Source organism: Cyanistes caeruleus, chromosome 1, assembly GCF_971803275.1.
Source record: "Cyanistes caeruleus chromosome 1, bCyaCae1.hap1.1, whole genome shotgun sequence".
Lineage (NCBI taxonomy): Eukaryota > Metazoa > Chordata > Aves > Passeriformes > Paridae > Cyanistes > Cyanistes caeruleus.
The window spans coordinates 142,528,487-142,539,634 of NC_141701.1; the positions used below are offsets into that span (position 1 = coordinate 142,528,487).

The 11,148-nt window shown below is 44.2% G+C and overlaps 1 long non-coding RNA gene across 1 annotated transcript; it reads left to right on the plus strand.

The window, feature by feature from the left end:
- The first annotated feature begins 24 nt into the window (after positions 1–24).
- Positions 25–8,623, plus strand: LOC147655981 (uncharacterized). Its single transcript, XR_015279546.1, has 3 exons — positions 25–108; positions 6,101–6,194; positions 6,449–8,623. It is a non-coding gene; the product is annotated as an uncharacterized LOC147655981 (long non-coding RNA).
- The last annotated feature ends 2,525 nt before the right edge of the window (positions 8,624–11,148 follow it).

Here is an 11,148-nt window from a genome sequence, read left to right on the forward strand (position 1 = left end):
CGCGCGTCCGGCCGGGAAGGCGGGGAGGGACTGAGGGGAGGAAGAGAGGGACGGAGAGGGAGGCGGGCAGCGAGGCAGGCAAAGGAAACGAGGCAAGAGGGAAGGGAGGTAAGACGGAAGGGAGGCAGGCGCTTGGGGTTGTGTCTGGGTCTTGCCAGAGAAGCACTTGGCCGCGAGCAGGGTTCTAGCAATGGCTCCCTGATGTGATGATTCGGGGCAGATATGGCTTGTGCCCCGCAGGGCCCAGAAGGCAAAATACTCCCTCACCCTGTTGACCGATGAGTAAAGGCTGATTCCCGTTAGCTCGAAGGAGCGGTGAATAAGAATGGCGGAAGGGACCCCGAAAGCCTTACCGGGGCCAAGGGGCCCACGAAGGGCCTCTTCCCCAGCCTGTCACAGCTGGCAATCAGTGCTGGTCCGGGAGAGACACCCACCAGATGGGTCTCCAGGAGCAGCTCTGGGTCCTCCATGGGATACCTGGAAGAACATCTTGGAATTGTGCAAGAATCGGAGTCACAGGATCAGTTAGGTTGGAAAACACCTCTCTTGTCAACTAAAAGCCACTTTGCCACATCCTTAAGTCTTTGCTTAAACACTTCCAGGGACAGTGACTCCACCACCTCTCTGGGCAGCCTGTTCCAATGCTTGATCATCCTTTCTCTGAAGGAATTCTTCTTAATTTCCAACCTAAACTTCTCCTTATGCAGATTGAGACTATGTCCTGCTGTCCTGTGACGTTGCCTGGGAGAAGAGGCTGAGCCCCACCTGGCTGCAGCCTCCTGTCAGGGAGTGGTAGAGAGCAATAAGGTCCCACCTGAGCCTTCTGTTCTCCAGGTTAAACATCCCCAGCTCCTCAGCTGTTCTTATGTAACTTGTGCTCCAGACCCTGTCTCAACTCCATAGCCCTTCTCTGGACACAATTCAGCACCTCAGTGTCTATTGAAGAATGTCATGTCTCAGAGGATGTCTTGAAAGAAATATGGGATGTTTAGAGGAAGGATTAAAGCTGTGAAAAGCAACAGAATAACTTGGATAAGGGAGAGGAAAGTGTGTGGAAATGGAGGGAAAAGGGGACAAAAGAGATTGGTAGCACACTATGGTCAGTGCAAGTGTCTCATCATATCTTGCACATCTTATCACTACAATCTGCCCTTTTTACTAAACTCTGTTCCTGACCATTTTCCAGATTCAGGGAGCATTTAGTGTTCCTGTGAGTATGAAGCCAATTGCCTGCCACAGGAAAAGAGGCAGAGATCCATGGTGGCCATGTTTCTGAGGTGCCAGGAACTGGAGAGACCATGGTGCATGCACACATACATACATCAGTGTAAACATACATGCATACACACAAACTCAACAGGCTGAGAAACTCAGGGCTGTTCAGAGAAAGTTATGTGGAAACTCCTCCAGTGTCTGAAGGGGGCCTACAGTGAAGCCAGAGAGGGGCTCTGTCAGAGAGTGGTAGGACAAGGAGTAATGGGTACAAACTGAAAAAAGGGGAAATTTAAATTATATATTAGGAATATATTGGTTATTTATTAGGAAGAAATTCCTCACAGTGAGGGTGATGAGGCCCCAGATCAGGTTGTCTGGAGAAGCTGTGGCTGCCCCGTCCCTGCCACCCTGGGTTGGATGGGTCTTTGAACAAGACTTGTCTAGTGGAAGGTCTCTGCCCATGGCAGGGGCTTAGAACGAGATGATCTTTGAGGTCCCTTCCAACCCAAACCACTCTGTATTTGTGTGTGAGTGCAACTGGAAGAGCAGGGGCTCCAAGGGCCAGTATGATCCAAGTATTGAGGGTCTGTGTAGGTGGACACATGCACAGGAATATCTGGACTGGGAATGTGTTCCCACTGCAGGTGCACACTCCGTCTTCCTTTCAGCTGGGCCTGAGGCCATGGGGCTGCAGCAGCCTCACCTCCATCAGGCTGATGAATTCCTAACCCCAAACACATACTCTTACTTCCCTCTTTATTTTTTTCCTTAATTTCTTTTTTTCATAGTAACTTTCAATGACTTGTCTCATACTTAATTGTAAATCCTTTCAGATAAAGCACGAGTGAATTCTGGAGCAGTTTATGAACTTGACTGTACCTTGTGCTCTAGGCTTTTTTGTGTATCTTCAGCAAACAAGAGATCCAGATATCCAAGATACCTGAATGTAGGCACGTCCTGCAGTCTGCATGTCTATCCCTGTTTTCCACTTGACAGCATTAGTAAGCTGGCATGCACATCAGTTTTAAATAAATTATAAATTACTTGATACACTTTGGGAGGCAAATTAGATTAAAAATTAGGAATTCCCTTGGCTTCCACACTGGTTTGGGTTTTTTTTCTCTCCACACAAAACATGACATTTTTCATTTGAGAGAATTTAGTTATGTGTTAATCTGTGCACATTTTTCTACAGTACTAGAAATTTAAATGCAAAATTCCTTTTACATTTCCTTTATGTAACTGTGCTCCTTGTTTTGCTGAAATGCTCCAAACAGCTTCCCAGGGCAGTGGAAATTTGTAAGGTATTTGAAAAGTAAGAATTCATTTTATCAGCCAGACAGTAGTTAATCCTTTCCAGCAATTAACTTCAGTAATGACTGTATGAGCACTGTTGGATCATAAACATGCTGTTAGAGCCATTCCTGTCTCCAGTCTCCCAGTGGGACTGCAGCTGCCCCTTTTTGAAGGGACATGCAGCTTCATAAACATTTTGATGTGACCACTTCAGTCTACCTTCTTGAAGCGTTCTTGAGCAGTGAGATTTGACTTCACACTTTATTTATACTGCATTTTGCCTGAAAATACATCATTTTATGGAGTAAAAGGAGCTTTTCTGTAAGTATATCCCCACATCTCCCCAGTTTCTGGAAAGATCCTTCCACAAGGTGGTCTAGGACCCTCAGACTGCCCAGCAGCTGGGACCAGCAGATCCAGCCTTCCCCACTCCATAGCACTTGTAGGTGTGAGCCACTGAGGCTCACGTGCCCATTGCAGGTACTCTAAACTCACGTGCAGACATGCCCTGTGCACCTCCCATGAAACTGGTCCTCAGCATTCAGATTATCCAGGAGCAGGCCCTGGCACCCCTGCTCTCACACTGCCTGTACATTACTACTTTCTTGGGCAGTTTTCAAGAGAACGAGTTCCAAGGCAAAATTTGGGTACCATTCTAGGTATTGTGTCCTCTTGTTTCAGAAGTCAGGAGAAGTAAGACCACGTCAAATTATGTTTCTTTTGGACCAGAAAACTCCTTATCTCAGCTGGTTTTCTACACTCAGACATTCTTATTCATATTTATGATAAATTTCTGGCATGTAACACTTATTCTCCATTTCATGTTTAAAACACCATTCTAGACTGTAGACTGTAATTCACATCAATTTGAAGTTGAACAACACAAAATTATTCTTGTACATTGTACAAGGGTAACTAATGGCACCAGCAAGGCTCAGATTGTGCTGTGGCAGTCAGCAAGAGAGGATCTTGCAAAAACAGGCACAAGAATGGACAAGGACCAGGGAGCCACCCAAGCATTCCTCTGTAAGAAATGCTTCTGCAGAACACATGCAGGAATTTGTATTATGGCTAGATGTGGCATTACAGAATCACAGAATCAATTAGATTGGAATAGACCTCTGAGACCCCTGAGTCCAACCTGTGACCCAACATCTCCAAGTCAACCACACCACAGCACTGAATGCCACGTCCAGTCTTCCCTTAAACACCTCAGGTCAGTGACTCCTGCACCTCCCTGGGCAGCACATTCCAATGTCTAATCACCCTTTTTGTGAAGAAATTCCTCCTAATGACCAACCTAAACCTCAATGGGCACAGCTTGTGGCCATGCCCCCTCCTCCTGTTGCTGGTTGTCTGGGAGAAGAGACTGACCTGACTACAGCCACCTTTCAGGCAGCTGTAGAGAGTGAGAAGGTCCCCCCTGAGCCTCCTTTTGTTCAGGCTAAACACCTCAGCTCCCTCAGATGTTCCTCATATGACTTGTGCTCCAGACCCTTCCCCGGGTTCCTTGCTCTCCTCCTTTTTCCGTAACAGAAGAAAGCTTTTCAGAGGGGTTATTTGATAACCTGTAGGTCTGGCAGAAATGCACAGTGCACCTCATCTTTTGATTTCAACAGCTTAAAAGCCAACTAAAAGGCTAGTCAGAAAATGGTATTTCTGGAAGCAATTTTGCTTCAGTTTAATTTCTTGGTTTTGAAAATCTCCTCCATGTCAGTAGCCAAGTTGGAGAAAAATAGTCAGTCCCACTCAGCTTAACACAATGAAAAGGCATGGCCCCAAACAGACCTGGCAGCTTCCCTGACCTTTTGCTCAATAAATTTGATGCAAGAGGTCAGAGCCAAGGGACACTAGTAGATGGCAGGTACAAAAATTACTGCTTCTTCTCTAGCAGCTCCTTCAGGCTTCCTCAGAGAACATCAATCTCTGAACTACCAACCCAGAAGTATCACATTAAATACAGAAAATAAAGCTATAAACAGGCAATAGTGCTTACACTTATCTTCAGTGTCTGAAATATCAAGAGCATGATTATATTTTGAAACAGTGCCATTTCATATCAGTGCACAAAAGGCACATCACACATGAAGGGGAAGTTGCAAAATTGAATTATTAAGTATCAGACTCTCTTACTAAATTATCATTACAAAGGGCATGCACAGTTGTCACTGTTGGACATGATGTAGAGGTGTGGATTCATTCACAGCACACACTAGAACGAGTTGCTAGGAAAGGTCTTTATTCCCAAAACTTTTCAGCTTTTATAGGGTCTTATCCTACAGGCTTAACATGATTGGTAAAGAGAACACCACCTCTTGTCCCATTGGTGGAACAAGAGAAAAACACACTATTTACAGTACAGTAACTGTTTTGAGAAAGTGAAATTATTTACAGAGATAGACCTTGAGTGAGTGAGCTCTCAAGAGACTTTCCCTTGGGAACAGATCCACCACTGACAGGCTGCAATTCTCTCAGGCTTGGAGAAATAAGGTTCATACACAGTGATGGATCAAAGAGCTTTGGACAATACTGCCCCAGAAGAGTAATGCCATCTAATGCATCTCAGGAACATGGCTGAGACACACTTAGGAACACGCTCAGGAATGCAATATTAATAGTTGTAGATACTGTACAATCCTGGGAAAACTTTGAAGTAGTTTAAGGAAGTACAATAAAGACACACCATGTTTTGTCTTTCCCAGCTGCTCCTCTTCATGGTTGTTGGGGGAGGAGACAGCTTTACCAAAACGGAGATGAGGGAGTATGTCCTTTTGTTCCATGATTTGCCCTGGCAGCATTGCAGAGAACAGCAATGGCGAGGGGAGAATTTGTTGTCTGGCAGCCCCTGCTGGACCCGACTGGGTGTGGCCTTGTGGAGGGAGCCCCTCATCCCCAGCATCAGGACAAGCAGGCGCACATGGTGCTGCTGGGGCAGGGTCAGTCATGGGCAGGAAAGGGCTCACGGAGAGCTGCCTGCTCCTGTGTGCTCTGCCGGCATTCAGCCAAGAGCACAGCCTGGGAGAGTCCTCAAAGAGCCTTAAAGAGCCCCGTGGAGCTTCTGAAGCATCTTGTCTCACTCTCCCTTCCCAGGGAGCTGACAGCCAAACTGAAAGAGTGGAGAGCCTCAGCAGATCATACTGACAGTTGCTACACTATACATTCCCGATGCTAAAAAAAAAATAATCCTGGAACCATCTGAAGCTTGGTGAATCTTATGGTCAGGAAAGAGTTGCTTTGCTAATCTTTCTGAATATGGACACAGTCTTTCAGCTGGCAGGGTTTTGTCATGCTTTAAGGAATAGGTAATTCTGCAAAAATAGTGCCTCATGTCAGCCTTGTCAATGCTCTGGCCCCGACATGGTGGCACCAGTGGGTTACATTTTCAAAATGAGCCACATCCAGGTTTCCTTTACTGGAAGAAAGTGCTCACAGTGCTCAGTGCAACAGTGTGCCCTGGGCAGCTCCCCAAGACACCTGAGGGGAATGGTGGGTTATTGCCTAGCTCTGAGGTGCAAGAGAGTTAATTTTGTGTTAGATCACTTTCTAATTTTTAATTGTCACCCTCATTTTAAATTACTTTACATCCTAGGCTGCTACCATGACTCACGATAGCTCCATGGAAAAAGGAATGTTGGCAGAGACCTCACTGAGACCCCTTGTGATCAGAGGCTCTTGACATAGAAGCCCAAGGTGTGAGATTCATTGGCACTAAGTTAAACTGCACTCACAAAAGGCTAACCGCTTCTGTGAACCCCTCCTGAACAGCGACAGGAGGAATCAGCCAGGCAGCGTTTACCATGTGAGAGAGAGAGGAAAGGAAGAAAAAAAAGAAGAAAAAAGAACAAACAATGACAGCAATGTTGGAAAGTAACACTTTCAAAACATATTAAGATTTTACTTAATTATTATTTTATTTATCTTGTTTAAGGCTTAAAAGACTTTAAGATCCAGAAATGTGAAAATCAGAAGGATTCAAGATTACTGAGTGGGTATTTCTCCAAGGGCAGAAGCAGGATGTGTTTTGTACTTGCAGTAGATATTCGTGTCCTACTTTTTTGAAACTTCACATACTTGGAAATGATTTCAAGTGTTCTTAGATGTTTTCACTTCACAGCATCTGCAGGTGTCATTTTTCCTGGCACATATAATTGCAGGCACATTTTATTGTACTTAGATGCCTATTTTGTTTTGTCTGGCAAATGAGTGGTTTGACATCTAAATGTGCCTGCAATTAGCTATGACATAAACTTTATCTACGGATGTATTTTTGACATAAAATTGGAAATTAAGCTGATGTCCCTTCCAAAAGTAAAGCCTTCATCTTCACTTTCCTACAATGAAGATAGAAGATTTCAGGTTTTATTATAATACTAAATCTTGGTCAGCATGTAGTTGAAATGTATTAGCAATGACATTTTAAAAGTATCACCCTGATATTGCTAAATCTGTTGAAAAAAACAAGGAGCTGCAAGTAGAGAAAACAATATTTGATGAAGGTGGCAGTTGGGAAAGCTCTGTACAGCGTGGGCTCAGCAGGTGGGGCTTTGGAGTCACAGCATGGTCATGCTGCCAAAAGCAACACTGCAATTCTCTGGGTACTTTCAGAGAAGATTCATGGCATTTTGCAGGATCTGTTGATTTCAGTGCAAGGCACAGTGTAAAGCACTTTTGCCAAGTGCTGTATTTTGAGCTACTGATACTGTTACAATTTACCCTAATGACTCATTCTTTATGTACCTAACTTCTGTGGGTGGTCCCAGGACCTCATGTGCCTGTTACCTCATGTTTCTGGGTTGCAATTGCTGGTTATCCACTTATTGGAGCACAAGTCAATTGTGTTCCCTGGTGCAGATCCCACCAAAGGATCACCAATCTGCCAGCATCACCAGCTTTTGGCTCTGCAAGTCACAATACCATGCCAGGCCGCCAGTGGTCTGAAGACTCAGCTGACCTAAGCTAGAGCATGTAAGGCTGTTTGCAGGCTGCTTTTAGCCAGCCAGCAGTAGTTCGTTCCTGCAGCCATAGAGGTGAGAGAAAAGACAATATTTCTCTTGATTCAAAACAGAGACTCCCTTGGATGGTGGGAGCTTCCCTCCTCTGAATACAGGGCCACCAAACAAGTCTTAGTTTCACTATTTTAATTTTGTATTTTCATTACTTTCTAGTCACTGACCTCCCTCTCCCACAGCCCTTCTGCTGCCAGTCTCCACACCCATCACAAACCTTTTCTTTTCACACCTTTCAGTCCTGTCTATACAGATCCATACATCATTCACACCAGCATTGTCCTTGTCAATCACATGAATGCTGCCTGGCATTCTTTCTGAAGAAAAACTGAAAATACTTGCTAATTACATGGCTATAGAACCACTCATTATTTTCAGAATTAATTTATTTTTTGTTTTTTTTTAGTTTAACCTTTCATTGATTCTTGCTCATTGAGAATGTCCTTGCAGTACTTTTTCTTAGCCATTAAAGCAGCAAAACTCCCTGACATATAAACGTGACTTGGTACTGAGCATTTTGGGCTTTCCTTTGTTGTCACTTCTCCTGTATTTGCACATTGCACACAAACACACTGTATTGTGAAAATATGCCATTTGTACCACAGTGTGACAGAGGAAATTAAAACCCTTTCCTTACCAGTTTCTGACTGGATCTTTATAATGTCACCTTGTCACTGTGCTGATAGAGAACTTTTCAGCAGTACCTGTATGTCTTCACAGTTCTTGAAATAATATTGAGCTAAATCCAGAAGAGCCTTTGATAGCAAACTGATGGTAACTGATTTAATGTGTATAATTTACTATATAATCTTGTATTTGCCATGAAGCATTGATACTAAGGCAGTGTCAGAAACATGTTGTGAACTTAAAGGGACCTGCATGTTATTTCTTGGGGGTATATTATCACAGCATCATCTGTGAATAATTACTATTTATCATATAATAATTTATTATATTGTCCCTATGCATGCACACATATATACGTACACATGTACACATATACATCTGTACCTGTTTGTAATATATACATATGTGATAGTGTATATGTCTTATATGTTATATAACAAATTACATATTTAAATATATGTAGTTTTATAATGACAAAACATTCCTAGCCTTTAGAATTTATTTCTCACATGTTTTGAGAATTATTAATTTATACATGGTCTACTGAACTAGTACTGGTACTTGAAACTTGTGTGGTACCAAGATAGGAAGTTAAAGATGCAAAGAAATACCTGGAAAAAACTTGAGGTTGTGAACCATTGTTCTATAACATGTGATAATACTTAGGAACACTTACACAGCACTTTTCATTTTCCCAACCTTTAAAAAAACCTAATTAATTAACCTTTGGAACATAGTAAGTGCTCAAATAATTCTCAAATAACAGCACATATCCAGACAGCCCAACAGGAGATACAACAGAGGGCTCCAGAGACAAGGGGATTGTGGATGGGGCTGTAGGGGATGCAGTTTGCCTGTGGTCTGACCCAGAGCATGAGCTCCCACAGACAACAGTGTGTAGACAGAACAGTAACTGGAGCTCTGTTACTCCTGTTTTCACTGTATTAACAGCAAGGATCATGAAGGATCCTGTGCATGTGGTGCAGAGAACTGATCCTGAAACATCCACCCACTGGCATTTTGTTGGAACTGAGACAATTTGTGTTCAAGTTACTGACAGAGAGGAGCTTGTCCATGTAGTCTGGAGATGAGTCCCACATACACTATGCCATTAACTACATGCTTCACATTCAGAGTTACACTCCGAAAAGCCACATCTGGCTGGCTAGGAAGCAGCTGTGCCTGTGGTCAACATCTGCAAGGACCTTGCTTGTACCCACAGCTTCTTTGGCAAGAAGATTTGCCAGCACCAATATAAAGAAATAGAAGACACATAAAGTACAGACAGCTTTTTACAACTGAGCAGTGCTGTTTTGCATTAAAGGTATGAAGCTGTATGCAGACATGAAAACCAGTCCTTGGCTGCAGCCAGAAATGCCAGCTTTTGTGACAAAATGCAAGTAGTACTTGGGAGACCTTGCTGGTACCTCACAGGTCTGCAACCTTTTACACTTAGGGCTGCATGTCAACCCTTTACTAATGACAGACATCTGCTATTTCAGACTCTTCATTCACCATGGCAGCTGGAGAGAGAGAGGGGGAGGAAGAGAGAGGACCAGGCAGGTCCTATCCTCCTCCTCCCCACCATCCTTGGAAGCAGACTTGGAAATACTGGCTAAGGGCACATGTCCAGCTCATGGGTCAGAAGCTCTGGAGTTGGAAGAGGACTGCCTTGCATGTCTAAAGTGCAAGATGCTTTGAGCCGTCCATCAGAAATGATGTAGATGCAGTCCCTGGTACCTTCCCTGGCCCTGTTCAGTGTACTGGCACAGATGTGCCCAACATGTGTCACTCACAGGCCTCAGGAGCTCAATGCCACAGCCAGGTCCACACACAGTCCAGCACGTGGTCAGGGCATTGCAGGGTGCCTGTCAGTATGGGCACAGGCAAGGAATTCCTCCTGTCAGCCCAGGCTTGGTGTAAGTGCACAGGTGGATGCTGATTTGAACCCACAAAACCCGAATGGCCTTGGATGTGGTTACCTGTGGCATGCCCTCCTGTGAGAAAGTGGAACTACTGTGCAAGGAAGGCACTGCTGATGGGCTGTGCTGTCCTAGGGGCTGGGACACAGTGGCACACTGTACCCATCTCCTCAGAGTTGCCAGAGTCCAACTGTGTCATTTCAGATGCTTCTGTGTTTCTTCCTTTACCCCTTCAAGCTAGGGAGTGGCTTCTTTGTGACAGCCAGCACAGAAAATGCACTTGTGGAAACCATGCTCTCCTGCTAACCCCAGAGTCTATTTATTTCTCTGCACTCTTCCCTCCCCTCCCGGGAAGCTGCTGGGCAGGAGGTGCTTCTGTGCCAGCTGCTCCCGAGCTGCTGCAGGAGCAGGTAAACACAGCTGAGAGAAGAGCTCCTGGCTCTTCACCTACCCAGGGTTAGGTGCTGGCTGCAGTGTGTGGGGACATAAATATAATAATGCTACCATGGAAATTGCAGGCCATCCACCCCCTCGAGTTGATGATGGATCAGAATGTGTTCCCCAGGTCTGCAGGGATTCATCACATCGGCAGCAGCAGCCCCCAGGGCTGTCACAGGCCTGTCCCCAAGGGACGATGAGGTCTGTTGTGTAACGTGTAAGATGGACTTTGAAGAGGTACTCTAGCAAACTGTGTGCAATTTTATTTTCTTTTAAATGAAGGCCCTTCAGAATTGCACAAGTGCAGAGGAAACATCTGATGTTAATTCTTTCTTTGTATCATCAAAATTGAGAAAGGAAATTAAGCTTTGCTAGCAAATAACTGAAATACAGTCAAGATTATTGTATGTCATATTATAACTTGCAGTTATCCTTCATCTCCACATTATGAATTCATAAAAGGAACTGCAGCATGTGTTTAATTATTAACTACTACATAATGGAGTGGGAAATACAATATCCTAGAGGTTTTCTTCTTTTTTTTCCATATGGAAGATCTCAATTTAAATTTGAGATATAGCTACAAGTTAAAGCAAATTCCCAAATTTCAGTGTCACTTTTCACTATTCTCACAACAAAAGGAC